Source organism: Mus caroli, chromosome 11, assembly GCF_900094665.2.
Source record: "Mus caroli chromosome 11, CAROLI_EIJ_v1.1, whole genome shotgun sequence".
NCBI lineage: Eukaryota > Metazoa > Chordata > Mammalia > Rodentia > Muridae > Mus > Mus caroli.
In genome coordinates this window covers 11,340,010-11,346,863 of record NC_034580.1, presented here as the reverse complement: position 1 = coordinate 11,346,863, position 6,854 = coordinate 11,340,010, and positions in this window count along the sequence as shown.

Below are 6,854 nucleotides of genomic sequence, written 5' to 3'. Positions count from 1 at the left end.
TCCTGGAACTCACTCTGTAGACCTGCCTGGCCTCAAACTCAGAAATCTGCTTGTCTCTGCCTCCCAAGTGCTGGGATTAAAGGCATACACCACCACTGCCTGGCTAATTATGGTCTTTCTGAAATCCCTAAGCTTCCCAGGAATAACGTTTCCTAAGCTAAATGGAATAAAGTTTCATTTATTTATAAGATAAAATATTACAAAGGAGGGATAATTTGAGAGTGTGAAGTAAAAAAATGAGACAAATACAATATTACCTTATAGATGCTGAAGTCATTAAAATAAACAATATTATGATCCTGAAGCAAGCAGCACAATGGCTATTATCTTCTTGTGAGGGGAAATTACAGAATATAGTCAGAAATGTGCAAAGTCTCTGATGACCAAATATTTAAGCAGCCAGCTCCCTACTTGTGACTTTGATATGTTACAATGGTGTGGAAGTGACGTGTACTCTGTCAAATGGCAAGTCAAGTTTTGTGTTTCTCATAGGATGATGATCTAGAGTGTGGTGCCTATTCCCAGCACTGGGCAGAGCAATAGAAAGTCTGCTGCCAATCTACTGCTGCATGGTAAAAATGAAATAAGGTAGTTTGCATTGTATCATGACAGTGAACTTCATGTTCAGAAATTAGTTATATTAAATGTCTTTGACTTACATTGCTTTTAGTTGTTGGCAGATTTATCAGAAAGAAGTGTTACTGCATGTCAAAGATTATTTGTACTCTGATTTTGGATATATTTTTTGCATGTATAAACACTTTACAGAGAATTTTTTAAAAAAATATCTAGGATGGAACAGATGGTTCAGCATGTAAAGGTGCTTTCTGAAAAACTCAAAACATAAATTTGACCCCCGGGATGCACTTACTGGTAGGAGGGAATCAACTTCTGAAATTTATTCTCTGAATTCTAAGTGAACACTATCAAGGGCCCATCTCTTCTCCCTCTCCCTCTCCCTCTCCCTTTCCCTCTCTTACATAAGTAAATGTAAAATATTTGTCTAGGCTTTCCCATTATTTAGACAATTTTATCATTAAATATAACTAAAGCAAAGTTAGGCAAAGGAAGTCTTACATGAGTGTGAACTAACTTGGCACATACTAAATTGTAAGGTCTTAAAAGATAATTTTATCATTTCATCTTTAAGGGATTATAATTTATTCTTTCTACAGATAAAAGTCTGGCTTCAATGGTAATATTATCTTATTTGAAATCACCTATTTCATTAAGACACACATATGACTTTGTCGGTAAAGCATTTGCAAATGATTAACCAAGTGTGAATTTACTCTGAAATTGGTACCATCCAAAAGTAAATCAAGAGGGGAAATACTGAACAAGTTGAGGGCTACCATCCATCCCTTTAAGTTTCTAGACTGACTACACAATGGGTTCAGCTAGGCATCCTGCTTACAGCCCTTGCTATTTCAGGATGATGTATAGTCCCCCAAACTATGAAACAATGTAAACCCTTCTTTAAGTTCATTCTATCAAGTATTCTGTTATAGCTACAAAAATCATAACTGATATAATAAGGTTAATTTGAATCTAAATTAAGACAGTGTATCCTATCAATTTGCTGGATTGCTCCCCTGTCATACACACACACGCACACACACACACACACACACACACACACACACACACACACACACACACTCATTTTCCTTTTCTGAAAGATGTCTTGAAATCTTTGACAGCACTGTATTCAACAGGTCCAGAATAAAGGATTGTGAGAAGACAATTTCATCATGATGGTTGCTGCTCTCTACTAAATTTGTAGTAAGAAAATAGGAAGAAAGTTGGTTACCAACAAAGAGAAGGATCGCATAAAGGGAAAGAGGTGGGAGTTCAATAGGCAATTTGTGTATACAAAACAGCAATTAAAGACCTTTCCTGAAAAGCTATTCTGAAAGTCTCAGGTAAGAACCAGCTCTCATTATTCTGTTTATAAAACAATAAATACATGGAGTTAGTGTTTGGAGAAGCTGTTAGTTATCAAACTGTGACAAATACATTTATTTTAGGAATTGAAAAACACTCTACACAGTATAAAACATTAGCAACAACACAGGTACTCACATGAATGTCTGCTTTTCTCTAACACTTTAGGATCAAAATCCTGTTGTCTTTAAACCAAGACCACTACATCTGCAGAGATGTCTCAGAGGTTAAGAGCTCTTTCTGAATCTATACTGGGCTCATCTTTGAACACTTCCAATATTGACTTGGAGGCTCAAAACGTTCACAACTTCAATTCAGGGATCTGATACTCTTTTCTGTGTTCCCTGAGCAATGAATTCATGTGGTGGATACATGTGCAGTTAAATACTCTTACAAATAAAATCAAAATAAGTAAATGGTTTTAAAAAATCAAAATTATATCAGTTAGTATTTACTATCTTAGAAATAAAATGAGACATTTTCTATGTATACATTCAATAATTCTTAAAGTAATAAAATCAGTTAACGTCTAGAACACACAAAAACAAAAGTATTTTTCAAAGTAAAATATATGCAAATGTGTCACACCCTTTGAACTCAGAAAATGTGGCTTAAGGAAACCTACTCTGGATCAACTGACACACTAACAGTTCAGAAGAGTCCTTGTAGTGGTTTTGCTACTGGCTTCCTGTGTGAGGGTGAGAGAGAGATGAAGGAAATAGTGCTTCCATATATGACTGTCTGAAAAAAAAATAAGCATTCCATGGATATACTAAAAAATGATGTCTCAGGGACCAGCTGAAGGTTCCCAAATGTGTCAACAGTGTCAGCAGTTGCATTCTCTGGTGATGGCCATGTTCCTGCAGTCCTGTAAGACTCTATGAATTCTCAGAAGACAGAGTTCATATTTGCTAGAGAAGGAAGAACAAAAGTCCTGAGGAAGGACACTCAAAATTGCAATGAGATTAGTTCTTGGTGCCATATGATATGAGGCCAATCACGTGAAATTTCTTGTCTTGCCACTCTTCAAGACTACAAAGCCCCATACAAAATCATAAACTTATTTAACATATTAGAATTTTAATAACTGCTTTTAGTAACTCAAGTGTCTGAATATGAAGCATGAAAGTATGGGTGAAAATACAGTGTGACAAAAACAGGAACTTTGCAGCAGTGGCCTCTGTACCAGGTACAGAACCAAAACCAGGAAGTGCTCTGTGAAGACATTGCACTTCCAAACATGGTGACTTTGTAGCACTTATGAAGAAGGCTACAAGGGAGCAGAGCTCAGCACCTATGACATGACTTCTTCCAGGACCATTGAATTCCAATGTCATGATGTTGAAAATGAGAACATGCTTTCTACATCCCTCAACAATGTAGGATTGGTTGGATAATGAATACCGTATCAAACTTGTTTAATCTAAGTCTCATTATGGTTCAGAGATTAGTTGATATATCATATTTCATATAAATATTTTTACTAATTATTGAAGAATGTAGTCTTTATATTCCTAAGATCTTTATGGACTTTTATTTAAAATAATTTTAATACACACACTAAAATGTTATTTATGTATGTATATCAGATATATATTAGATACCATGTGCTGGACACAAATAGCCAGATCACAGTGTTATCCCTGTTGCAATAGACTAGGAAACTGTGTATGGGGAACACCCTGTGTGATTTCAGGAATCTTTCTTATGGCATTGATTCTTTCTAAGGATTGAGAACTACCCCAGTCCAATGGCATTAACCATACCCCAACAAAGAATGTCTAACAAAAACAACAAAGAAACAAACAAAGGAATTTAGTGGAGGATCTATTTGTAAAGCGTTCCAATTTAGATTCTTGTCAGAGCTTCTGAGCAATGTAAGCCAAGGGGGCTGGCCTTGAGAATAAGTCTTCCATGCAAGTAGAATGAAAGGACACCTCCTCCACCATACACAACTATGAGGAAGACATGGAGATCAGGAAACAATCATATGTGTTAAACTATAAACTATAGCTAGAAAAATAAGGAAACACTAAGTTCTGTTATGAATAAGTAGAAAAATAAGACATTTTATAAGCACAAGCATTAGTTACAGGAGAAATGTAATAAAGGTGGCATTCCCTTGGCCAGGACTTATCTTTAAAGTCCTCAGTCCTCCAATAGGATAGACTTTATGCTTTCCTTCACTGATATTTGTCAATGTCCAAATCTATTATCATTACCACAGTTAATGAATTAGGCAGTGCTGGATTTGTGTGAGATGAATGTGGGATGCTGCTGGACACACACTGTGCATATGTCAACCCCCAACCACAAAAAAATACAGACACACACTAGAAATATAACAAGTACAATGAGTTCATAACTTGTATCACAGAGAAATGCATTCCATTTCTATCTACATTGTCCTTATAATGACCCTAAGCCATTGCCAAGTTTTCATTTATTCTTTTTAATTTTGTAAATTTAGTATATCACTGTATTTAAGACTAGTAAGTATAATAGTTAAGAACACAGTTGCAAATATTGAATCAAGGGAACACTGCTTTTTATTTTCAGATGGCCTAAGTATATGAATTTTTTCTTTAATTCAGATTTAGGAATAAAAATATAATCTCAGACACACCTTTGATGATTTTACGTCTTAGTTTTAACTAACTACTTTCATAGCCTATAGTCAACTGTGAAAAAAATTCTCAATTATAGAATGTCTAGGAAATAAGTGGCCTGCAGACATGTCTGTGGGGAATTGTTTTGACAGTTTAATGAACAAAGAGGACCTAGTGCATGGTATTCTTGGCTATAGAAAAAATGCTGAACATAATCCTTTTGGTGAGCCAGCAAGCAATGTTTCCAAATGGATTCAACATCAAGTTGCAGCCTTGAGTTTGTATCTTGAGTTCTCTCAACAACACTGGGACTTGGAAGTATAAGCCAAATGTTTTCCCTCCTTAGGTGCTACATGTTTTATCACTGCAAGAGAAATAAAATGCAGAAATATTCCAAAATAAAAGTTTGAGATTTCTTTCTTAGGTTTTCTATCTCCAGCGTTGGGAATGCCAGGGCCAAAAAGTGGGAGTGGGTGGGTAGGGGGGTGGGGGGAGGCTATGGGGGACTTTTGAGATAGCATTGAAAATGTAAATGAGGAAAATACCTAATTAAAAAAAAAGAGTTTGAGAAAGGAGTCAAATGAAGAAGCAGTTTGTGTTTTCTTGACTTTTATCTTGTATCCTTGTATCGCTATAAATATAGTGGGGTGTGAAAAGGCATCCATCAAAAGCAGTAAGTAATACACTATATTTCTCTTAACCACACACATTGTCCTTTAGCCAGTGTTTTATTCATGTTGGCTTCAATTACGGAAGAATTAATTTTGCCTTGGCATGGTTAGCAGTATATATATATATTTCCAAGACTTTGCTCTTAATTCATTTATACAGGGTCTATTAAATAGACTTAAAGCTGTTTTGAATTTAAGTGGTGGAGAAATTTATTATATGACTGACCAGTGAATCACCATATCCTTTTTAAACCAGTTGAAACCTGACATGTCTATATTATAACTCCAATGGCTTGGTGCATGCTGACTATAGATGAGGAAGAGTTACCACATAGATCTTCAAGAAGACCCTTACTCCAGTATCAGTAGAAGGACATAATTCACGTTTAAATGGGGAGTCTTAAGAAATAGTCTATAAACTTGAAATGTTGTTGTTTGTTACATGAATCAATTTCCCAACAAAAAAGAATGTTCAAAATAATGATTGCTTTTCTAAATTCTATGATTGTTTGGCACTATAGATGTTGCATACATGGATAGGTCAAGTGTGAATATTGTATCTCAATAATATTGTCTCACGTGCTATATATATTATAGTTAATTGAACAGTGAGGCCTTAAAATGAATGGAGAAATAATAAAATATTGGTAGTGTCCTGCAACAGGAAAATTTTCAAGGTACATACATGCAATATTAGAACCTGGCTCACAGTTATAATGGCATTTATGATGGAGAGAAGAGACTAGGGAGATAGAATTGAGAACCATGGCCAGAGAATCAAAGTTTCTTAGATATGCTACAAGTGACTGTGCATATGCTAAGGCATAGATGCAAGACATATATGATGAAGCAAACTTGGCACTTTGCCACATATCCACTTTAAATGCTTGGGACAGGTAAAATAAACAAGAAAAATACTTAAACCACTTACTCAGACTATGCAAAGTCCAAAAGAAAACAATCACTGACATTTTACAAAGATTGACTGCAGCTATAGATAGAAAGATAACATATTCACATGCTAGGAAACCACTAATTGAATCTTTAGCTTCCAATCTTGGCTGATTATTCCACTTTGAATCCCCTGAAACTTTTCTATTTGCTTCTTGAATGCTGAATGCATGCCTTAAATGGTGACACTTTTTTAAAATGTTAATTCTGAATGCCTAAAGGTGATCAGTCTTCTAAAGGCAAAATCATCACCAATAGATGAATGGATTAACAATATAGTTGATATTGGATCTTATTTATATAAGGTAAATTTAATAGGTAAACTTATTATTTTAAGGAAAGTCAAACTGTAAAATGTTTTAATTGTGGTAAGGTTGGGCATTTAAAAAGGAATTGCAGGCAAGGCAAACCTAGAAACACTGCTTTATCTACAGATAATCCAAGAGAATCCCCCAGCCCTCTGGAATATGGAAAAGATCTGGCAAAGTCCAACAGGGGTTTAATCAATGTAGATTAACACAAGGAAAAAGTAACCACTTGTAGGGATTATAACTCCATTTCCACGGGATCTGCAAAAGAAAATAATACTCTCAAACAGCATTAAGCAATTTCAAGAGAATGGTGTCTCATTCCTAAAATGCAGAATGGATAATTTGTGATAATTCATAGAGTGATA